This window comes from Macrosteles quadrilineatus, unplaced genomic scaffold, assembly GCF_028750875.1.
Source record: "Macrosteles quadrilineatus isolate MER2022 unplaced genomic scaffold, UCM_ALF_1.0 Scaffold_2__2_contigs__length_208266976, whole genome shotgun sequence".
In the NCBI taxonomy this organism is placed as follows: Eukaryota; Metazoa; Arthropoda; class Insecta; order Hemiptera; family Cicadellidae; genus Macrosteles; species Macrosteles quadrilineatus.
This window is the reverse complement of record NW_026542595.1, coordinates 125,570,333-125,595,988: the sequence shown is the minus strand read 5'-3', so window position 1 is coordinate 125,595,988 and position 25,656 is coordinate 125,570,333. Positions and strand designations below refer to the sequence as shown.

At 33.5% G+C, this 25,656-nt stretch overlaps 1 protein-coding gene across 5 annotated transcripts in view; it reads left to right on the top strand.

The window, feature by feature from the left end:
- LOC128985466 (uncharacterized protein CG43867) overlaps positions 1 to 25,656 on the top strand; it is a 424,696-nt gene that overhangs the window by 309,450 nt on the left and 89,590 nt on the right. The window contains exon 1 of one of the 5 annotated variants that reach the window (XM_054404963.1): positions 10,596 to 10,670. The exons of 3 other annotated variants lie outside the window; for them this stretch is intronic. The gene's annotated coding sequence lies outside the window, so the exon portion shown is untranslated. Of the gene's footprint in view, positions 1 to 10,595; positions 10,793 to 25,656 lie in introns of those variants that run through there. One more of the 5 variants, XM_054404964.1, reaches the window with a different exon arrangement.

The following is a 25,656-nucleotide window of genomic DNA, read 5'->3' as shown; positions in this document are numbered from 1 at the left end:
GATCGTGTTTTAGCGTGATGAGTAGTTCTCATCAGTAAAGAACACAGCCAGCTTGTATTGACAGTGTATTTCACCAGCAGGGCAATACAAGTTGGCTCTTTGTCTTCTTGAAACAATTTTTTGGATTGTTTACGTCTTGAAATATTGCTCTAGTTGACTTGTTCTACTACTATTGAATTAAAATCTCATAAACAGCTGTAAATTTGTCTACGTGTTTGGTTTAAAAGACCAAATTATGAATAATCGAAACAATGTTTCAGTTTTAAATTGTTTTTTTCCTTGATTTCTGTCAGGTTTATACCATGCGGACTTTAAAACTTCGAAATCGAAAGACATTATGCTTTTAAATTACGAAAATGCATCTATAGTCTGTGTGATGAAACCTATCTCCTGAATCTTTATCCACCTGAGGATTGACCAATGGGTTAAGGCCTGGGTAGTCCCAGGTAGGGTTACAAGACAGGTTCCATCATACATACCATAACTGAATAAACTTCTCCAATAAAATTTGGTTGTAATTTATGCATAGTTTGCAGCCTGGTTGGGGACGAGTTAAACAGCAGTTTAAGCTGTGCTAACATCCAAGCACAAACGTACACAGTAAGGTTACAGTTTACATAAACCCCGTGTTCGTCACATTCCCGCATTTGCTTTCCGAATATTATCTCTAATTTCAATTTACCTCAGGCATATAACCCGAAACTCTGACATTTTGATTAAGTTTAAGTAAACAGTTGCTCATTTGCTCACATTTGGATTCTCGGAATTCATGTTGAAATTTACCTATTGCGTTGTTTGAGGTCCTGACCAAATATGTGTCGTAGCTCTTTTGGTCTGAATAAACTTAGCTATATATGATTACGGATTAAGTGAGTTGTACAATAAATAGTGTTATTTATTTCATCATCAGGGCGCAAAGTGACTCTTTTCGACAAGAACACAATTTTTTAAAGTGTGGGTTGAAAACACTTTTAGCCGTAAACTACAATTTTCTTCCTATTGCAGCATTATTTAAGTAAACGTTACAAAGCAAATACTTTTCATGTTAAGATACAGTAAGCTCCCAAAGTTAACTTCAGTCATGTTTTCATTTTTAAATTGTGAACAAGCAGTTTTGCAAGGTATTAAATGTTTCGTCTATTACTATTACTATTACGGTGTATATGTGTTCACAGATCTTACATAACGCAGTAAAAACTGTGGATTTCAATTTAGTTGTGAAAGATGAAACTTGTAGTACAGTATTTATAAAACGATATTGTGTTAGCTTATTGACAAACCAGGGCTATAGTCGATTTACTAGTAATTTTCAAATACACCATTTAAGTTTCTCTATTTTTAAATTCTTAATGAAACACTTTACGAAATTTGTTTGACTATAAGTAAATCTAATGTTGTAGGCCAAACAGAAAATCAATTTTCAACCTTCAGTTATTCATAAATTTGGGTGTTAATTTTTTTTGAATATGTAATACTTTTGTCGGAATATCGATGAACTTGTCTACCAAATTTATCTTGAAACGCGTTGTTACAATGAAGAAGGGTGTTCTTTTATTGGAGGATAATTAAACTTAGTAGACAAGTTGTGTGTAGTCGCTCTCTCCGGAGACGATTGCCAACTTCACTAATTTACACAACCTACTGACTACTCAACTATTGTTGTCATGGATTTATAGTTTCTGCTAGAGGGTTTTAGTTCCCTATTTCTTTTTATATGTAGACAGCTTAAGAGTACGAACAATTATTTTCACGTGGCTAAAAGTCATTGAACACCAAGATTGAACCCCGAACCTCTATAGTGGGATTCCAGAGCTCTTGTCACTATATAAACGGTCTCTCACATAAATAAATAAAACTATCTAACATTCTGGAATTTCCAATCATACAAAAATATATTCAAAACACTTCTGTGATTTTGTTAATACATCACAATTCTAAAAAAAGGCTATCCGCCCAAATTGTTTCCCCACTAAATGATCCCGAAGGACCAAGCAGGAGTAACACAGGATGATGATCGTCCCTTGACACGCGTGTTATATTGACACAGGGATTGACACGACAGAGAGAATATGTGGTTCCTTGTTGGGAAGTAAGGGAAGTGTATAAAGTAGATCACTTCTATCAATGGGAGTTAAAAGTGTAATATTTAATTCTATGAACCGTTATGTTAAAATTTACTTAATTGCTGAAGTCGTTAGAGCACGGTACTTTCTCATGGAGGTTTGGGATTTGAATTTTGTCAAAGGTTTGGCGTATGAGGATGGAACTGGGTCAGTGGTAGAGCACGGGACTCTGTTCCCTGAGGTCCTGGGTTCAAATCTCGTCGAATCAATGGATTTTATCGAAGTGCCGCAAATGCCGCAAAACTTAGTTCTAGCACGAAGTAATGTGAAAAACGATCCAATAATGTTTTATATTTTCAATAACGCCTTGATACGTTAGACCTTAAGCTATAACAGAATACTTTTCTCAATGAAACATACTTTTTTGACTCCGTACTACGAGTATAAAATAATATTTAACACTCTACACCTCGAAAATATTCATTTACAGACAAAGCAATATCTGGGGTTCACTGTGACTAGTACTAATGATAATAACCACGTCCTGCTACCAGCCAGCCTACAGTATCCTGTGATGTCACTGGCATTACTACTAACATCCTCATAGAGCCTCTACCTCACCATTGTCGAATTTCTCTCTTGATACCTTCCCTGGTCTTACGTTCCATTTTCATCCCATCTGTTAGTATCATTGTACATGTATTTCTGGGTTATCTCTTTTTTACTAGCTTGGTTCCATTCCAAGGCGTTCTTTTGTAGCATCCTCTTATTTTGGGGGGCACACTTTCTACAACTAATATGTACATGTCTGAGATGTTTTCTCCTGTCAACGTACAAATTTGTTAACTACAACTCAACATAAATTAAATACAATAATTTCTTATTATCATGGATGGTAATAAAAACTGTAATTCCCTTATCTTGTAGAATATTATAGATTGAGGTAAAGAAGTCCTAACAACTGTATCCGTGTGGATGCAAAAATAAACAATACGCTTTTCGCCTATTTCGTGAAATATTCGCGAGTAGCTTTTGTACGTATTGCTCAGAAAAGCATTTTTGAAGCAGTTTCTTTTGGGGCAGTGCTGTTAGCATGCTCTTTTTCGGAACTGTGTTTTTTAGTAATGTCTTTCAGAACAGTGTTTTTAAGTAACGAATACCCGAGTACCGCACACCGTCTTGTGAGACACATATGACTCTTTATTCTATGCTCACATGACGTAGTTGCTAAAATAGTAGAACTGTGATCAACCAATCATAGCCAATCATAGGTAACGTGGCCGTGGCAATCGATATGTAAATTATTCAATTACGGAAGTTCATTGAGATTAACCCAGTGCCTTATCAATTAAGTCTCAGAAATGTTAAAAATGAAAAATGGAGTTAATAAAATTAAGATCTGCGTGACGTAAACCTTTCTGAAGTGGTATAAACGCACGCAACAAAATACTATATTACGATCTCCAGGACTTGACGTAGTATTGGGCATGATTTGTTTTGTTAAAAATACAAAACTAAGTAAAGCTGTGTTAAGTTGAAGAGATATACATATTTGTATTAAATTCTAGTTACACTTAGCACTTAATTTTGTGCTCTATTAGAAGCGATTCATTCTAAAAAACATCATCTTTCTACAATCATCTCTCTCCTATTAGGATTAATAAGACAACACTCAAAAGAGGCAGCAGGCAGTTTTTTTTAGATCCATGTAATTATAATGATGTAATTTGTATGTTAATTACACTACTGCAGTTTATTAAAGCAGACGATATTCACGTACAACGGTTGTCAATCTAGGCGCCAAACTCTGGCGGCAAATTATGCAAAAACACATTAATCCTCATGATCACTAATCACAATTACGTCATACAACGGAGGACGCTACAGTCGAGCATCAGATATCAATGTTGTGCTTTAGGTAACCGATACTATATGCTTAGTGATGAGTGTATAGTCCAAAGTGTTTGTGAAGTTTCCAAAGCGAAATGTTTTACAACAGATTTGAAGTATATTTGAAAAACTGTATGTATTGTATGGACAACTTTGAATTTGGACCGCAGGTAGTAATGCAAGTTATGGGGACATGTGTGACTTCATTATTATCGGGGCTCTTGGGACAGTAGTTGTGTAAATGTTGAAATTGTTAAGATGTTTTATAACTGACTATGATAAAAAAACTGTAACAGAAACCCCTAAATCGAAATCACATTTAGCTGACTGCGAACTAGGGGTCTTCACAAATGGTGGTGAAGAGCTCCGGAAATATGTAATGTAAAAAACCTACTAATGTTTGAATTTTTCTAACTGGTTCCATTCGAATTAAAGTTCCAGGTGGTAAATTCATTAACTCTACAAGGTAAGGACAAGTTAAGTGATAAAAAACTCATAATTATAGGGAGGGGTATAGAATTGTCAAGGTTAGAAACACATTACTTGGTTTGTGACGGCAAAGCAGTAAAGCTAAGGTTTCATAAGATGTCGTGTTTTCTTAGCGTGACTATAGTCCCATTAGCGTCGTGTCACTATGTGACAATAAGTGAAACACTTGTGTTCATTGCCATACACTTTGTTAGTCTAGAGTATTGACGTAAATATATGTTCTATTGCCAACACGTAAGAGTATTGGTGCAATCTATCCTACAGTATCGGTCAATGATAAACACTTCAAGAAGTATTGAAGTATTTAAGTAAGTAGTAGAGGACAAGTGGTTTAGGAAGGTACACTATGATGGGCACATGCTCGACGTTGTATCGATTATTTATTTCGTCTACGAAGATAATGAAGCTATTAACGTTCGTGAGTTCAATAATTATTATCAACGAGCTTAACTCTATTAGTTTGTACGTAAGAAGAAGAAGAAGCAAGTAGATAACCTGGGCTGTATTATAAACAATCATTCAATAATCAGTAGTATTTGTAACGTGGTCGAAGGAACGTATTTTCCTAATTTGTAGCTGAATATAAACAGTTATCGAAACAAATCAATATACACGTATGAAAATGTTAAGTAATCCTTTAATAGAAATCCTAGATGTTTCTGAAATGATGGAAACCAGTTAACACAATACTCAAAATTCATGCCGTCATTAACTGCTTCAAGAACAATCATCATGCTGATTAAGTTAATTTGAAGAAGATACCAGTGAAATCCCTTATTCAAAATAAAAGCGTAAAGGAGAGCGAAAGCGGTCGAGATTCTCAACATTATTTGCATAAAAATGTTCGCTTTGCCTCAAGGATAAACAAAGAAGCAAGTCGAACAGCGCAAACTAAATATATTTTGCTTCTGTAAGCTAAATATTCAGCTACGGTTGTTTCTTGAGATTGTGTTTGTTCAACCGCAACGCAGAGCGACTTGTTTAATTTAGTAAAAAGTACATTGTCATTGTTGTGAACAATTATAAAGATCTTTTGTACGAGTTTGGTCCTTGTAAAAATTGAATTTTGGGCTTAGTTTAAGTTTTTTACGTCGTAAACCGTTATCTCGCCCTAAATGATCTTTTAAATTACAAAGTTTCTTACTTTTAGCACAGAGTAGCCTACTCTTTATTCCATGTGTATATACAAAATATAAACATATTATTTTTAATGTTTTGGTTATTCAAATCCTTTATATCCTTCCGCCCCTTTTCACCGTAAATAAAAAATCGCAGTTAATATTTTGAAATTTATTCTAAACGTATGACAAGTCACTCTTAAGGATTTGCATAACTATAAATAGTCAATTTAACTATAGAGCCACGAATATAAGTATAATAGTGTCTCCAAACACAAATTTTACAAAATACCAAAGATTTGAAAATAAAATGAAGTTTTTTTCCGACATTATGTTTTTTAGTATCTAAACTGAAAAACTCATACGTTTTTGCCTTCTTGAGGAAAATCTATTTTCTTAAATTTCAAATTTCCCTCAAAATCCTAGAATCGTGAATGTCCAGGTTCGAACCTGCCAGTCTCACACCCAAGTCCAATAGCAACGCATCCAATTTCAGTATTATAATATTTCATGGATTTTGAATTGGAATTGAAGAACTGCTTACATTAGTGACAGAAGAAAGTAGAAAATTAAGTTTCCCAAAAAAAGATTTTCTCACTCGATCTATCTTTCGTGCACTTGTCTTCTCTTCATTTAGAGGGAAGTTTCTCCGACTTGATGCATCGTATATAAACCACAGAGCCCGATCACCGATACTGGGGTGAATAAATCTAAAGCCTTTAAATAAAACATTTCTCAGTGTAAATTACATTTTAACGACACTTTAAACGGCTCCCGGCCCTTGTTGATTTTGGTCTGCGAATCGAGAGCTTTTTATTTTCATTAGTGCTTCTGATGTTTATTCGTCTTCGTCTCTGAACCAGTTGCTTACTTTGGCGCGTTTAAGCGGTTTTATGGAGTGGGTTTTTGCTATTTGTGACATTTTTCAGTCACCTCAATATAGCTCCTACCCACGTATTTGCATCCACTATTAGTTTATTCGTTTTTATTCTTTCATCACCGGTTTAACCTGCGTTTTATTATGAGTATTTTCTTTCTGAAATAAAGGGGATTCTTTAAAATCTCTCTTAATGTCAGTATACAAAAAGTATGAAGCAAGATTTAATATTAAACCTTTTGTGTTTAGGTTAGTGGTTGAAATTATTTATTTATCCTCTGAAGCGAGAATGTTAGATTCAAAGTGATATGTCTGTGTGAGTGCGCAAATTATTTGTATATATTAAATACATAGTTTTTGCTATTTATTTTTAGTTTACAGTACTAACATCCTCTTTACAAATTTTACTGCACTTTGGGAAACGCAAACTAAATTTGCAAAAAGTTAACAAACTCTTCAAGAGTTAATGATACAATTCTTACAAAATCCCTAAGACTTCTCGAAGTAAAGACCGATTCTAGGTGAGGTCGTAATCTGGCGTTAATTTAAAAACATGTTTGTGAGTGTTTTGTCTGGGTGTGCGGAATAATAATACTTCCACCCTCCTCTCTCCCCCTCACCACCTTAGGGTTGTGAGGGTGTAAGATTCTTAATTGAAACCTCTGTGGCAGACATTCTGATACTGGTAGAGACAATGGATAAGGAGTGCAACACAGCGTGGACTGAACACACATTGATGATAAATATGAGACAAATGTGTTATTCGCCCAGCGAGTATGAAGGTTAAAGAGGGAACATGAAGTAATTAAAAGTTTGAATGGCTAACTGTACAATGAGCTGAAGATTAACCTAATTTCACCATTGTCAGTGATTTAAAAAGAACCAATAAAATTGTTGTAAAATTGTTACTATGATAGGGGGTGACACTGTTGTGTAAATTAGCATGTAATAGAGACGAGAAGTACCATAGCCTCCTATCATACAAGGCCGTGGTGTCGGTATGGCAACGTCGCACCGGCCTATTGCCGTGGTAATAACAGTAAAAACATGTAAAGATCAATATTGTGGAGACGTTCCATTATGTATTGGTGCATCAGCTGTTTGGGTAGGTCTTAACTGCGGTGTTGCCACTTTTATCTCGCTTGCCTTTCACTACAAGAAGCTGTGGTAGTTTGGTAAAAGAAACTAATAAACTTCAGTCAACTATGATTTTTCAAACTTAAAATTAGGGCGACACATTATGCCAAATGTTTTTTTTTTTTAGAAATACATGTTTTAACAAAAATCACTGTACTAAAACACATTACAAGGTTTACCCCTGTCCATAGTTTTACCTACGTACTTTACGAAAGTAAATTTCGGATAGAGAACTATAGCGAGGTATAAATTATCATTACTCTACTGGGTTTTTGTATAAACGAAATTGGGATTATTTAAAATTTATACACCTAGTTGAATATTTGAACTCAGTCAAGTATGCATCAAAAACGCAACTTGCTGCACAATTCATTGACTTGAAACCTTTCGCTTGCGCATTTTCTAAATTTAATACACATTACTCAAGAAAGAGGCGATTCCCTTGATCAAGTTAAAAGCTTTTCCAGAGCCGCTGCGTTTTTCTGAGGCAAATTCCACCTCTTTTCCTTTTCCTCTTATAGATGAGAAAATAAGCCTAAGTATTTCACTCAACAAACATATTATAGAAGACGTCTAGATTTGTGAAGTGATCGAAAATGAAACGAAACGTTACAGTTTTTGGAATTCCTAAAATTGAAAATGTTGTTTTAGAATAAGCTATAAGTTTTTTGTATATATCCTATACGAGAGAATATTTTCCAAATCATTAAAGACTTATCTTTTACGTTAAGTTTGATATAAGGTTGCCTGGTAAAATCGAAATATATTTTGTATTGAAGTGTGAATACAAGGAACTTGTAAATATCCTTGCACACATAGTATTATGTTAAACACTAGTTGATACAAGGTCCCAGTGCATTCAGGCTCTGTTTACAATGTCAATACGTCTAAAATTAGTTTACGTCGACAAGCCATAAACATTGGGGTGTGGTCTGCCAAAGTAACATCAGTGTATTGTACTTTAAATTAAATTAATTTATTTAAAGCTTAAGCTCAAATTTGTTGTTTGATGTACTAATTGTAATGCATGTTAGTACATTAGACTACAAGATCACTAAGGTATACAGCACTAGGATGTACTGTATTTACCCTCTCAACAATTAATCCAACTAGTGCTGACCTACTAGAGACATGAGAACGTGGATTGCTTAACTAACATAGTTTACTGTATTTGTGCTTTAAATTTAATAGTTTGAGAACTAAGGAAAATGTCCTGTAATTATTTAAGTTTGAAAATCGAGTGTAGACTTTGTAAATTTTATCAAGACGGAAAATATACACTTAGTCTTCCTAACAGTGAAATAAATAGTTTTCGTTTGAAATTGCAATTTTAGTTAGTTTTTACCCCTTATACTTATTAGTTTACATTGTCGTTATTGAAAGTTGCATATTGAAACTATGTTAATTTTATAGTGCACAGTAATAATATAGTATTTCTAAACCTCTTGTTTTTGTTTCAGGTATTTAACATGGAAGATTCACCCAAGTTCGAACACTTGTAAGTAGCATAATTGAATTTAGTTGCTTTTTAATATAAATTTATTAAATTTATCATAATAAATCGAGAAAGGATTTGTCAGTAAATATATACTTATACCTACGTTATGCTGATAACAGAGTAATGCGTCTCTATCTTATTTTCAGTGCCTTCGGTTAAACCATCGTTTTTTTCTGCATATGAATACTAAGACTAATACTCATCTTGAAACTCACCAATGTCCTTCAGATTGATTTTATAAACATGAACCATATATTAATGAGTTTCGTCTTACTTCCTCCTATATAAAATTTATTAAGAAAGTTAGTAGGTTTACAAAACGTATTTGAAATGTTAGTTTGTTTTGAAACCCTTAATGTTATTATTGCACCTAACACCGTAAAAACCCTTTCTACGTTAGTTCTTCAAGTCTTGGAGTAAAATCACATAATCTGACGTGGAAGGTAGGATAAAGCCTTGATCAATACTTGATCAACATTTGAGATGACTTGAAGTGAAAAGTTGGCTCGGCGAGTTTGATTGATTCTGGGCATCAAACTACACTTTGTTTTCCACGCTCTCCCTCAATTTTGGAAATTTGGTATGCATTACAGCAGAAGTTTGTTTTCTTTCGAAGTGGGTTAAGGTAGCGAGGTAAGATTTGTTTACATTTAAAAATGTCTTTGGCTTGATTTTAAACGGGTGTTCTATTAGAGTTTTCAATCGGGAAGGTTTTTAATTAGTTTAAGTTACTTTTTTAAACTCATTACACAATCCGAGAAAAAAAATTGTTAGTGTTCATGTTATAATTGATTTCTTCTAAAAAAAAACGTGACATGATATAATCTTCTAAATACAGTTTTAGTTTTGCAACATAATTGTAGTATAAACATTTCACATTTACACATTACAAGTAAATCCTTCCTATTGTGTAAAAGTATTTGAGACTGTCTGTTGTATTTTGAACAAGCATAAAACACTGGATAAATTGAGTTGAAATTTGATTAAAGCATCGTTAATGTAGGCCCTATGTGTCAAAAGCATATTGTCACCTTGATAATTTGCCTTTAAACTTTGTGTTTTTTTCCTGACCACCAAAATTATAAGGTACGCAACATTGTGAAGTATTGATTAGTCTCAGCAACGAAAAAAAACAATATTTTGCATTTTATAAATTTGAAAACTTATTATTTTTCAATGTCACACTGCTGAACGGGAAAAATGTTTTGAAATAAATAGTTCAGCAATTTCTTCAATGTTGGTACCAATTACACAAAAACTCAAATCTTTGCGATTAGGTTTTAAAGAGTATTTCTTCTACAGTTCAATTTCGACTACTACTTAATGCTAATAGAAATGAATTTAATAGAGAATAAATTGTTTTAAGTCCCGAATCGTTCTACAGCTGACCCGTTGCCCTCGACCCCAACCTGTACACTGGCTTGGCTGCTCTCTCAGTTAATAACGATTAGCCAAGTTGCGCGTGCGAGTGCGCGCCTGCGCGGTTGCGCGCTGTTGACAGTTCTCAGTAGCGTTGTAGCGTTCTGTCAGTATGTTCCCGCTTGCACCCGCGCGCGGTCCGTAGCGTTCTGCCGCGTTCCCAACGTAAACATGGACAGGTAACAATGTTTACCGACTACTCTCCGTTGTTTGTTTTGGTGGCGGGCCTATTTTCTTGTGTTTGTGTTTCGTATAGTTTGTTTGGTTTTCAACGGTGGTGGTGTTTGTGTGAATATTATGCGTAGGGTTTGTGTATTTAGTGTTTATCGTAAATTAGAAAATTGTTTATAGGGTAGTATCATTTAGTGAAAACACATTTGATTTTACCATAATTCGACGTTAAATTATTACTCGAATATTTAATACTTATACATGTACAGTGATTCTTTTTGATATTTAAACAATGGTTACATCGCTTTATGCATAATTTATTGTGAAAACAAAATACCTTACGTATTTTTTTTAAAAATTCCAAACACCTTATTACCTATCTTTATAAAAGATTTTTTTACGTTATACGTTGTTTTTATCGTCGCTCAATGATTATCACGAGTGTACGAAACCTTGATCTTTTATTTACAATCATATACACAATTTTAAATTGTTATGTGTCTTCAAGGAGCGAATATAAAAATATCCTCACAGTTTTTACTATTTAAATACTTCTAAACCTGATACTGTACTATCCAGTTTCCCTTTAAATAGTTATTTTATGTTTGAACAGTATAATAAATGTTATAAATATGTCCAAAATATATTTATCCGTTGTTTCATACCACGAAATCATTAACACACAATACTGTTACAAAATTATACACATTGAAAACAATAATTTCCACTACGATACAACGAAACAAGAAAACATTTGATTGCTCTTCATAGGTCTCATCAGGCAAACAAAATGTCGCAATCAATGTTAATGGACAAATAATTTTTGCACTTCAGTTGCTCGTATAATTGCGACACTATTTTTAATTGAACCCGTAGATTTTAATCCTCTTTCGCTGCGCACAGCGGTGAATGTTTAATGAATATTTCGATTTAATGTAAAATGTATTAGCCTAAGTTTTTATTTTGCTTTGATAGGATTTTAGCTGTATCTAAAATTGAAATACTGGTACTCTAAGTTTAATTTGATTTTATCGATATTTTAGTTATTGGGTTGTACGAGTTGATATCATAAAATTACTAACTAGGCTCTATGTATTTCAATCGTTACGTTTCGTTGAAAAATATAACCTAGCCTTCCGTTTTGGGTGGTAATTTAGTATCTCTACTGTACTTTCGTTGATGATTCGGTATAGGCCTATCCTATGTTTATTTATTACTTTGAAACAAATTAAGTATACGAACCTTTTTTAGTTCATATATGTTGGAAAAACCTTAATAGGCTAATTAACAATTCTAAAATTTGTTTGCAAGAAATTTAGTATTTACTACTTTAAATTATTTATTTCTAAACACCAAAGTGTTATTTAATTGGCTGAATCGAAACGGATATATGCATCAACAGGTTAAATCGTTTTAATTTGTTAGGTTAATTCGTCTTCAATGGTAGGCTAAATTAATTTCTTTTCGATCAGTTATATTTTATTAAGATTGTTGAATATGGTTATCGTTGGTTCCTATTTGTTTACGAAAAATTATAACGTATAATAACGTTATTGGCAAGTAAGTGTGATGACACATAATGAATGTACGAAGATTTGTATCTATATTTCTGTGTAAAAGTAACCTAATTTATCGATACATGAAGATACATATACCTATTAGAACTTACGTTCCTTTTTTATGTTTTGATTTTTAATCAACTTTCCAATTTATTTTGTTATATTTGTCTACGAGTTCAGAATCAGTGTAGTTATCCTCTTAATTATGAACTTGTTGACTTCTACAATTAGTTGAAACAAAAGAAACAAAAACATGTATTAAGCAACCTTTTTGATTTAAAATCGAGCCCAAAATCTAAACTACAGCATTAATATATTAAACTACCTTTGGATCGTTTTACTTTATTCTGAATAATAATTTATGTATCAATATGTTTATTGAAAAGCCTTAGTGTTAAATTTTGCAACTTTGCGTTACATAGTTTATTTAGTGAAATTTTACCCTCCTGATCTTATTCTCGCACCATTATCTGGACATAATATAAGAAAAGTTATTTTTCACTAGCAGCAAGACTCTTGACAATGAACAAATGACCCATAACTTACGACTTGAAAAACTAGAAGCAATGCTAATAGTCCGTAAGAGACGGCGGGCAAGCAATGTCTATTGGGCAAGGGGGAAGGGGGGAGGTTGGGGGTGCAAATAAAGAGGTTTTACGCAGGAAGAGGTAATGGTGGGATAATTGAATCTTAGAAGGGCAATCGGGAGTCTTTGTGGGCATTACATGGGAGGGGTGGTAAGAGTGGGGGGTAAGAATAGTTTTAGTGGTTGTGGCCCGATTTGGAGAAAACTCGGGTCAATGTTGTGTGTGTGTGTTTCATTGCAAGTAGTTGTAGTTATATTCCCAACTCATTCATAACTTTTGCAATTGAATCGCTTATTGCAGAAACCCCATAACCATTTTCGCAGTTGTGTGATTTCTGTAGCGATGTATTTAATTTTGTACATCACTAAAAAGTAAAAATCGGAAAAAAACGTTGGCTATGGCGTTTCTGTAACAAATCATTCAATTGTAGCCTTTGCACCATGGTATACAGGGTTTTGTTTACACAATCTTTGAACATTATGTAAAAAAACTCCCTTAGTTTTTTTACCTAATTTTAAGAGTGGTGTATTGCAATTACGCTTTACTTATGTGAACTAAGTTTCTTAAGGAAAATTTTGAACGAGTTGGTGTTCTTCTTAAAGGACGGAAGAGATAATTTAATGAGAAATGAATAAGATAAGCAGGTTTAGGTTTGATAAATTGTGTTTTAACCACAAAGACAAAAAAACTTGTTAAAATAAACACTCATGAATCCAAACAGATTTACAATATGTTTGAATGTGATTATGTGATAAGTAATTTATTACCAATAATAAGTAAGAATAATACAACATAGGTATTAATGACAAATCCTACATAATAATGATATCGAAAATGCATTCGTATAAAAATGACGGTACTTCTGTATGTTATAAACGTTGTACCCTAGTTTTCTGACTGATAATCACGCATTTTGCGTAAAATCTATCACAATAAAACCAATAACTCACAAGCTAAAGAATTGGTATTTCCTAAATATAGATTTTAATCAATATTTGTTTTTATCTAACCTTTTTCCGTCTCTGACTCTATCAAACATTATCAATGAACAGTCTGTAGCCGGTCGCGGCCTGTGCTGTCGTAGACCGTTGTGTCAGTTTGAGTATTTATATCACTGGCGATTAGCCAATGTCTGTCTAGCCTCTCATTAATAAATGACCCTCGGAGACACCACAAAATTACTCTCCACTTGTTGTACATGCTAGAAACACGCTCGTCCATCTCTGAAACTAATTAAATTGTAAGTTTCCAAGTGGTACATGATTTGAATGTTGTACACTGTTCTGTGTTCTTTAAGAGTTGAATGTCTAATTTTTGAGCAATAAATCTTTCTGTGCGCAACAACATACTTAACAGTCAGAACAAACTACGATAATTTACTTCACTATTCAATTTTATTTTTTATTCTATAAAAGTGAACTTTAGGTTCCATGAACTGTTCTCTTCATTTTTTTCATTATTTCACATTTTAACTAGGGACATTTCTTATGATTGGTTTTTTGTTTGATAGTTTATAAAACATAAATAAATTAACAGTCCAGTTTAAAATATACTCATCTTTAAAATAAATCCAAGTTGGGTGTCCTAAAACGCTTTCAAAGATATGGATCACAGACATATATCACGTTAAAAATTAAAAAAAATAAAAATAAAAATAAAATTAAAAATTCGTCAAAAATTTTTATTTTTACAACCGCCATTTTATTTTGTCACCAAACTATTCTTTTTATATCTACTTCTTCTGGTAAATTAAAATTTTGTGTATAGTATAACAACGCAAAGACATATAAAAATTACAATCTTGATGGCTTGCGAGTTGTTGGTTGTATAAAATATAAAAAAGAAATATAATTTTCGAACTATGTACTTTTATGGTCTAAATAGCGGTCATTTGAAATTTTAAAACTCAAATACCATAAAAACTACATATGTAAACAAAGCTACTGTGGCGACGTCGTTTTAAGACAATTTTCTCAGAATTCTAACGATACCGAATTCAAGAAAATCTGTTTATAAACAAGGGAGAAAACTATTTTTATGTAGTTACTGTGCTCATTATCAATTATCAATTCTCTCATTATCAATATTTGTGCTCATTAAGTAACCAACAATCATAACAGCTGATTAATTGTTGTGTTGCAGTCCAAAAAGAGCAGGTTTTTTACTCAATTGCTACAGATATTATTTTATACACAGTATCTAAAAAATAGTCGGTAGAGAATTCAGGAACACCCTGAATATTTTGAACATTCCTAATTCTTGTAGGAGTTTATTACCAGAAGTGATCAACCTATAATTCGAATCTTGATTAGATCGTGTTTTACCAAAAGTCAAATTTCCAACACTAAACCTAAAAGTCATTTACCGATAGAAACTTAGGTAATTAACTGTTTGAAAACAGTGAGTACGAGTTGGTAGCTCTTAGCCTGAGAATAGCACTGTAGACGAATGTAGGGCAATGGAGTTATTGTGTAGTTGTAGTGGTGCTACCGAGTACAACAATAGGCTAGGCTGGTTAGTGGGGAGGCAAATTTAGTAAAATATGTAAAATAACAAAGTTGGCTCACCCCGAAAGGTAACCGGTGAACACTATGCTAGATGATATTGTATAGTAGTAGAGATGATATTTTGACCGGTGTTCACTCTGTATGAGTGGGACTCTCTTTTCTGGACGCCATTTTGGAAAATGGCGGATGTCACTGTTTGATCTTTGTATAACTCGAGCAAAAATGAACCGATTTTGATGAAATTTGGTATAAACGTTTAAACTTACATTCATTCGAACGGGTTCACTAACCAGCATGATCTGATCATGGGAGCGGGGGTTTATGGGGGTTTTATGGGGGGTTTTATGGGGTAAAGATGGGATTTTCTTATTCTTTGCCCCCAAAGTACAAAATTTTCCTATGTTTCTCTAAACCATTTTAAAGGACTTAAAAAAACAAATAATTTAGTATATTAACGTATTTTTGTACCCTTATTGGTTACGGAGAAAATTCAAAAAAGTGTTATTCAAAATTCCCATGTTATTCTTATGGAGGATATTATCAACTCTTGTAGTTTGCTTGTTTATGGATATATTTTGATCATACTTGGTAAACTTATTTATTTATACTAAGATATTAATATTCTACTAACATTCACGCTTTATTAGCCTCCCTGTAACAGCAAACCTAGGTACTCGTTAAACCTAATGTTATTTAAATTGAATTAATTTAAAAACGAATCAGGCAATTGGAAATCCACTTAGTCTGCAGGTTCGCTGTGAGGCGGGTATTTTATTCTTGACATTTCTTCCTATACCTAGTGGTTCAGGAGATACTGTATAAGCAGTTAAAGTCGGGGTTTCCTCCATGTTAATTACATTGATCCGTTTTAACTGTCAACCTAATCCTAATGTATTTCCTGTGCTATTTCGTTACACTTTTGACTTGACATATAATAACAAATCTAGATTATCAGGCACATCTCAGATTCGCCCGATGCATTAAAATACTTGGTATGTGGCCTCTTGTCTGCCAATTGAGCGGAGTGAGCATTGATATAAACAAATAACCTTATTTACAAATACATTTTTTTATAAAAAAATATTATAGATTACAAAATAAAAACATGAGTAAATGTTATTGATCAATAAACCTCATGAATTTAAACCATCGTTATAAGCAATTGCCATCTCTTTTTTCTTTACTTACCATTTGCTTCTCTTATTTATGCTTTTCACTCTCTCTATAGAAAATGGCTCAACATACAAGCCCTAAATTGTTCTTAATCTTGACAATTCTACGTAATAGCCTTGACAAGTCTACCTCAGCCTGATTTACAGTACATTCTTGACTGCAATGTACCGAAATCGATAGATAAGATTCATTGGATATTGCCTTTGAGAACGTTTTACACCATACTGGTGGATAGGCAACAAACAACCCGTTGTACAATGTTGGTCCAATTTATTTGTCAAAAAATGAATGTGTGGGTCAAATTGTACTAAAATGCATATTTGGAAATCTTTTAGTTAATTTTCTGTTTTGGTAAATTTGTACACGAAGCTACCTTACCTATGCTAACACATTACATATGCCTGTAGTAGTCCAAAGATTACTCTGATGTATCACACGACAACCTTTTTAAATGAAGATGTGTTTGTTAAGGGCTTTGCATATAAATTACAACATGAATAAATCATATACATTAATAATAAACTACAAGAAAATGATTAAAACCGATTTAAAATTAGTTTCTGTATTAGGCTACACCATTTAATTTGAGTTGTAGAGACTGCACTGTGTTAGTGTAGAACCTATAGAATTCGATTGTAGTAAATAAACCTGACATAAAAATGTCAACATGCGGTTCTGTTGGCTGTAACAATTCTTCTAATTACGTGAAAGTAGAAGGAATATCATATCAGAGGGGTATAAGCTTAGTTATGACCATCGATGTATAAAACTATAACATTAGTTAGTTTTATATGTCGATGGTTATGACTAAGCTTCAGTACGAATGCGATGCTACGACAGCCGCGGGTGGCTAGCACCTGCCGAACCCTCCAAATGAGGATTTGCCGCTCTGTTCAATCCGAAATTTTTACAAAACTAAGCACGATAGAATAAAGTTAAATACGAACAGTAAAGAATTTATGTTTAAAGAAATATTATTGTAATAACTGATAATAAATAAATAAAAGTTAATTTAATGTCTCATTGTATTGAGGTCCATTATTTTAAAAATAGAAGATAAATTGTGTATATTGAAAAGTGCGAAGGCCCAACGGGATACATAGGGTGACAGTTAAAACGGATCAATCTAATTAACATGGAGGAAACCCCAGCTTTAACTGCTTATACAGTATCTCCTGAACCACTAGGTATAGGAAGAAATTTCAAGAATAAAATACCCGCCTCACAGCGAACCTGCAGACTAAGTGGATTTCCAATTGCCTGATTCGTTTTTAAATTAATTCAATTTAAATAACATTAGGTTTAACGAGTACCTAGGTTTGCTGTTACAGGGAGGCTAATAAAGCGTGAATGTTAGTAGAATATTAATATCTTAGTATAAATAAATAAGTTTACCAAGTATGATCAAAATATATCCATAAACAAGCAAACTACAAGAGTTGACGATATCCTCCATAAGAATAACATGTGAATTTTAAATTAACAATTTTTTGAATTTTCTCCGTAACCAATAAGGGTACAAAAATACGTTAATATACTAAATTATTTGTTTTTTTAAGTTCTTTAAAATGGTTTAGAGAAAAATAGGAAAATTTTGTGCTTTGGGGGCAAAAAATAAAAAAATCCCATTTTTACCCCATAAAACCCACATAAACCCCCGTTCCCATGATCAGATCATGCTGGTTCGTGAACCCGTTCGAATAAATGTAAGTTTAAACGTTTATACCGAATTTCATCAAAATCAGTTCATTTTTGCTCGAGTTATACAAAGATCAAACAGTGACATCCGCCATTTTGGAAAATGGCGTCCAGAAAACGGAGTCCCACTCATACAGAGTGAACACCGGTCAAAATATCATCTCTACTACTATACAATATCATCTAGCATAGTGTTCACCGGTTACCTTTCGGGGTGAGCCAACTTTGGAATTTTGGCCATTCGCCTCCCCACTAGGTCGAGTTGTTCTATGATGTATTCGGTATTGTAGGATGGTGTTTTGTTAACGTTTGAATTGTGGTTAAATACCTAATAATTGCTCACTGGAATGGCTGCAAACTACGATACGGTACAAGAGGATTTTGGGTTTCGTTGGAATCTTAGTAATAAAGGGTCAATTCCACCACTCCCATTGTTTTGTAGAAGACGATATGTTAATTCGTGTACGTTGTTTTAAATTCGAACTTTTTCATCATTTATTTAAAAATTGGGGTTATTTTTCGTCAATTGTTTATCGTATTGTTCCCGATGTTATTTAACATTATTACCCCGACCATTTTCTGCTGAATATTTTTTTTAAACATAACATTACAGTTTAAGGTTACAGTAAGAGCGCACACAACTCTTATGAATGGATTGAATAATTTGTTGATTTTGCATTGGCTAGTAATAATATATACAGTAATTGTAAAAAACAATTAACCTTCAAAGATTATTTCTGTTGAAATTCGTCATTAATGTACCTATATATTGTAAAATTTTTCCAAAATGCGTTCATTACATTTTCTACCTCGATGTTGCATTAAAAAAACACCTAAAGACCGAATTACTCAATTTTCGTTTTCGTTTCAATGTAATTTTTAACTGATAGACATTGTGTTCCTTAGTATTACAGGTGTCAACTGTACTTATAACTACAAACAAATGTTTCGGATAAATTCTAACTAAACATAGTGACATTTTAACACCCCCACAGTGCAGTATTCAACACATAATGCCACATTATTGATTAGTTTGTTTTACACTAGTCCTGGTATTATCGGCTGAAAGTTTCGCACACATGGTTAAAGCTGCAGGCTCAACTACTCTGCTAGGATCACTGTTCTAATTGTTGGTGGTCAGAGTCAGAGCATGCAGCCTAACTGTCATTCACCGCCATGTAGCCTTTGCAATCGCCATACTAAATTAGTTTCCATGTTGGAATTTCGAATCAGTTCTGAAGCGTTTTCAATTGTTAAGAAATATTGTGTGTTATGAATCGGTGAATCGTTAATAGGTAAAGAATTTACAGTCATTGTTAAATTTGGTGTAATTAATTGTTTTAAATAATTTAATACGTAAATGAAATAGGAATGATGTTTCCTCATTCACAATAATACAATCTTCCTTTTGAATCATCTGAATTTGATGACATGTAGGTTTTTGTTTACAATTTAGCAATTTTATGGAATTTTTCAATAATTTTGATTTAGACCACAAAGTGACCATTTTTTAAAACTCTTTCGACTCTTTGACAAAACTAAGGACATTTCAACATGATAAATCAACAAACTATAACATCCTTAGTGAAAAACATATTTACAATGTTATCTTTGTAAACAGGAACGAACAAATATATTGCAAGATAGCGTTCTAAACCATGTCTAGTGTAGGAAAACCCCATCCGGAAGGTCATGACTAGCATACAGATTTTTTTTCTTTTTTTTCTAGGACGCTAGGCATGAACCTGGGATTGTTTTTCACATTACTTCAGGCTAGACCTAGGGGTTGCGGCATTATCACTTGGATAAAATCCATCGGTGACTTGGCGGGGATCGAACCCGGGACCTCAGGGACTGAAGTCCCGCGCTCTAACTACTACGCCAGCTCGCTCCCCACTAGCATACAGTTTAACGGTTGGATATAATTATTGGACAGAACGCCGAAAGAAGGCTGCGGATAACGACAATGTTCATAGCTCTAAGAAACCGTCTTGGCGGGAAATAAGGAGGGATTGCGGCACCAGCATAATTAGGGGAAGGTTTAACAAAATCCCCAGAGTCCTGAAACGATCTGGTTAATTAGCGAAGTATTCTTAAATCATGAAAATATAAATTAGACACCCAGTTTTTTTTTTGTTTGTAAAAATTGTTTGCATCCTGGTTATTAGTTATTTATGCAAGTGTGGTTTTTATTTTGTATGCTCCTGGAATTGCGCATCCAATACTTGTTTTGCCGGGGCCATAAACTAATTACTTTTCAAAGAATTTTGTTTAAGACATTAATTATTAGGTTAATAAAACTTCTAATTGATTAACAACAAATTACATTTGTGGATTTTAAATCCGCACAATTAAGAGTGACAAAAATTAAATCAGACTCACAAACAATTGCCTATTTAAAACCAGCATACAACTATTTTGTTTCTTGTTTACAATATGACTGTGGTTAAACATTTAGCTGATCAGCTGTTCACATTTAATTGCACATTTAAACTGTCGCAAAGGAAGATGGTCAACGTCACTGGATCTTTGAAAGTGACCTCTGAGAATAATTCAAACCCCACGGGGGCGAAGCGTTGAAGGGTACTTTTCTAGGTACTATTCGTCCCTTCACTAGATCATAAGCTTTAAAATGACACCCCAACTGTAAAAACCAGATGAGTGGAACAGCTGAAAAATGGATGGTACAAAGAAAACCCTTATTGTATAAATATATATCCATTTAGGTTTTCCGTAATTGACGTGATGATGCAAGTTGTATCACTGTAACAGAGTTAAATAACACAAAAAGCTTTGGTGAGTAATTTTTTTACTGTAAAAGCCAATGAATAAAAATTATGCAGCATCGCGCGAGATGGAAGGAATGAAAGAACGAGCAGAAACAGAAACAAAACCCTCCCCCGGGCTGGTGTTTGCGTTCCACAATGAGGCTTCTGTTCGATTCTCTTTCATGGTGATTTAACAAACCTTTCATCACGGAAAAGTTAATTTAGTAATGTTTAAATAAACTGAAATCAACTGAAATTGCAAGATTTTTTTGTCACTCCAATGGTTGACTGTCTTTAAACTAGACACCTATGTTTTGTAATTAAATGAGTTTTCGTTAGGCTCGAGTAAGCTTGAGCTGAGTAAAGGATTATGAATTGCAATTTTTTTAAGATGCTGAACTAAAATTCAGGGCTCGAGGAGTGAAAATCAAGAACTAAAAAGTCACACTATTAGTAAGAATAGCTTTCAAGATTTAAGGAATCCTTGTGAAATATAGTCAATTAGTTTATTGAACTTGAATGTATTTTACAGGATTTTTAAATATTTTTCAATCATTACATTTTTTAAATACGTTGAAATGCTCCTTGATTCCAGTGCCACCAATACCAATTCAGCCTCGGTATGCCAATTTTAACAATATATCCAATCATAAAGAGTTAACCAAGTAACAGTGCCTGAATAAATAGGTACGCGAATTCACCAAAATATATAAAGTTGCAATCATTCTCTTTCACACATAATTATATTATCCCACCTACTTCTAATAAAATGTTGAAAATCAATCACAATCGAAACTTTTCCTCGATACGTGCTGATGCTAACCTAATTTAAGTATTCATTAATTGCGGTTCGGTTCTAACAGAATACTTCGAAATACCAACAAGCAAAAAAAATATATAATTTTCGAAAAATATATAAAAAATCTTAACAAGAGTTTTGAAATACAAAGAATCCCAGTCATTATTCTGTCAAACAAACCTGAGCTCGGCTGCACGGAGGTTTTAGCGCCCAGCGAGGCGGCTAAAAGCGCGGGAGTCCACAGTGAGATCTCGGCTTTATGGTGGGTATTTCCCTCGCAAACTGCAATGCTCCCTTAATAAGTATAAACACTGGGGATAACGAAGATATAATCTTTGAGGGGGTAAAAATCTTCCATAAAATTAATTGTATACTTTGGGATAGTGTTTATAAGTGTTATCAAAAAATAGCATTTAATACGCAACACTAATCAAACGGTCATTATAAAAGACTATGATTAAATACTGTGTGATTTTGGTAGGTTAGATATACATTTATTTGATTCAGATTCATTGTTGTATGCTTAATAAAAAATTTATGATTTTTTTAGCTGTTTATGTTTAGAGCTAAATTTTACAGAGATGACTCTGAAAGAATAGTAGCATTAGAAAGCCTAATAATAACTATAATAACTAATAATAACTCTCTAATAATAACATTGATAAGAGACCTGTCAATGTTTTCATATTAATAATTCGAATTTTCTTCAAATTTAAAATTACTTTTGGTTTTGCTTGGAGTTTGGACTCTCTATTATTTACCATCACTTTAAAAGCATGCAACTCACAGAGAATGTCCTTTATATCTCCTGTCCATTCGTCGTTTTACCTAAATTGTAACACAGCAGTGGGTGGGCTATTCGTGGTTAACAATGAAAGAAGTGTTTACAAACATTGTCCTTCGTAGTCAAGCCGTAAACACTACTTTCCGTTGTAAACATTCTTCTTTTGTTACTGCATCATGCATTGGCAATGAAATGAAATATTCACAAACAATCAGAGAATACAATTTTACCATACAGAATTTTTCATTTTCGTAGCTTAATTGGATGACCAAAAGTGATTTATAGGTACTATGTGACTGTAGCTTACCTAATTACTACAGTTACCTAACTAAACAAATTAATTCAATCGTGAGTCTAAAGCCGGGTTTTCCTAGGCGCGGAGTCGGCCAGCGGAGAGAGGAACGCGGAGAGCGGACTCAGCTTGTCTTAGGTAATTTAATGTTACTGTTTTCCTAGCAGCGGAGCGGAATGCCATGTTAATTTCAATTCCGCTCTCCGTTGTCCGCTCTCCGCTGGCCGACTCCGCGTCTAGGAAAACCCAGCTTTACGAAATGTAACGGGCTTAAGCCACAAATGTTAATTTAATTATCTTCATTGTTGTCGTTGCTTAGCGACCATTGTCTAGAATTAAAACGGTTTATTCGTGTTTTGCAAAATCAGCTGTTAATTGTTGGTTTCTGCATAAATAGTTATGCGTAATATGATGCCAACGTAGCTATACGTTTCTACCACAGATTGGGGGACAGGCTATCTCCATCGCTTAGCAACCATAAGTTGTAATCTAATATTTTTTTTGGCAGGTGACTGGCTTGCTTTGACCAGTTGCATATTATTCAGTAGATTATTTATTTTTCAGGCTACATATTTTAAATTGGACAACTTAGTGTTTATTTTTTGTGTAAATCACAAGACGGGTTGTAAGATATCGAACTTCCATCTACGATATCGAACATGATTTAGAACTACAAATGTTATTTTCGTTCTTAAAAACATACTATTTTCATTGTTAGCCTTCAAAATTGATGTTAGAAACTATTTATATATCAGTGTAAGATTAGTATAGACTAAAACAAAACTATATTTACATCCATGACATACTTGTACACTTCTGCACAATGAAAAGCGACAGTCAGGTTAGAAGATTTTGAATACTTACGATGGATGAACGAAAACCAAGTGAAATTTTTTGTGAAGATGAAGATTGTAAACTGATGATGATAGGGATGAACGAAAACTAACGAGACCATTGGATAAGTTGGATAAGCGAATGAGAATGGTTGTAAAAGAAGGCTCATCAGGGCCTAACACTTTGTTCACAACTTTTTAACGATATTTTGTTTAATTTACTCAACCATCAATTCACTGTGTTCGATATAAATTTGAAACCTTACCCTATAGGAAATCCATTAGATTATCGAGGCATGCTTAGCAATAATGTAATTAGTATCGATCCAAAGATGAGTTTAAGGTTGAAATGCATTTACTAGAGCAATACATCTGAACATGTTTTAAGTCAAATGGAATAACACACTACAAACTATTAAGTTTACAAATCCATATCGACATCCTCTAATGTCAGTTGATTCACTTAGTATCTTTCAAATATAGTCAAATTTGAAGTCCCTCATGGAATACAAATGTGCATATTATGGTTTTGGATTACAATATAGCTAAATTCACTTTCACTAAAGATTTTGCATGACTCGTCAGCAGAGTTACTTCAAAATTAGTCTGTGTCGATAATATTTAAATATATAAATGTTAACTCAATTTTCACTCAATCAAGGTAATGTGGCGTTTTTATTAACACCTCGCATGAAGGTCCTGTGGGTAAAAACCATAATTAAAACGTTAAAAGTCATACATCTTTTGTATGATCTGTATGAAGCTATTTCCCCACTGAAACGAGTTTTAATCTTTTAGTTAATGTACTATTTAGATCTCGACTTCACAGTGTAACCGTTTAGGTACCTGAGTTCTGCGCCAGACTACTTAGCATACAAGAGCAATCTGTATTGTTTATGTAGATGGGACTGTGAATGTGTCAAAGTAGGGGATTGTAAATTGTCTCTTACTCCGGCTACGATTTGCACCTCTAAACTGAAAATTATACAGGGCTTTGTGTTGATTTGAATAAGATCATAACTACTAGCAACGAGAAATGTTGGATGAAATAGTACGTAAAACATTTGATGTTGACGTATCTTACATTGTCGTGGATCAAAGAGTCTTCAATGTAGGCAAATTCGTTATTGAATTTACAAAACTTCTTGGTCGAAATTAATATTTTTTCTCACAATGTCTAGTAGAAATGTTAACATTTTACTAGGGAAACAGTCCGTAGCTGGTGTTATTATTGTTATCGTTAACCTGTCAAAGGAAGCATCATCGATTCATTTACGAGTAAAAAATAAATTTGCTCTACAGTAGGGACCACGAGAGTATGCAGTTGGTGGCAGCCAATCACAAAACAAGGCTAGTGCGACTTTGCCATATCGCCAGTTGTCCACACTAATTAAAATACTAAACAATGTTTTCAAATCAGCTCGTATTAATAGATTTGGCAACAACGTGCGGTCCTCATTGGCTACTTCGAAGTCACGTGGTAAATAGGCTCCTCCCTCAACTGCAGACTTTCGTAGACCCTACTGTAGTTTCGTAGAATTCATTAAGTTTTTTTTTTTTTACTCAAAATATTTATTATTTCTAACATGTAGCCTATTCGCTGCATGTAAAAAAATAACATTCGATATTGATAGCCTATTTAAAATAAAAACCAATCCCAAACGATATAAACGTTTGGAGGCTATGTTTGAAATTGTATTAAAATCTAATGAAAATAGTTAAGGATAATACAAAACAACAAATTGATATGTAAGTGTCACTTGCCATCAAGTTTCGATAAATCTTTATTAAGTCATCAGATGAAGTATATGAGTAAGACGAGTTTACTTTTAAGTTAATTTTCAACAATCGAGCATGATGAAAGTCAGGTTTGCTTTGTAGAAGGTTTGCAATCTGTTCATAAAGTTTCTTTCTACCCATTGAACAAATGAAAATCACCTTTCAGCGGTGGAATTGAAAAGTTCTTTAGAAGAGTTACTGTGTAGTGATTCTTT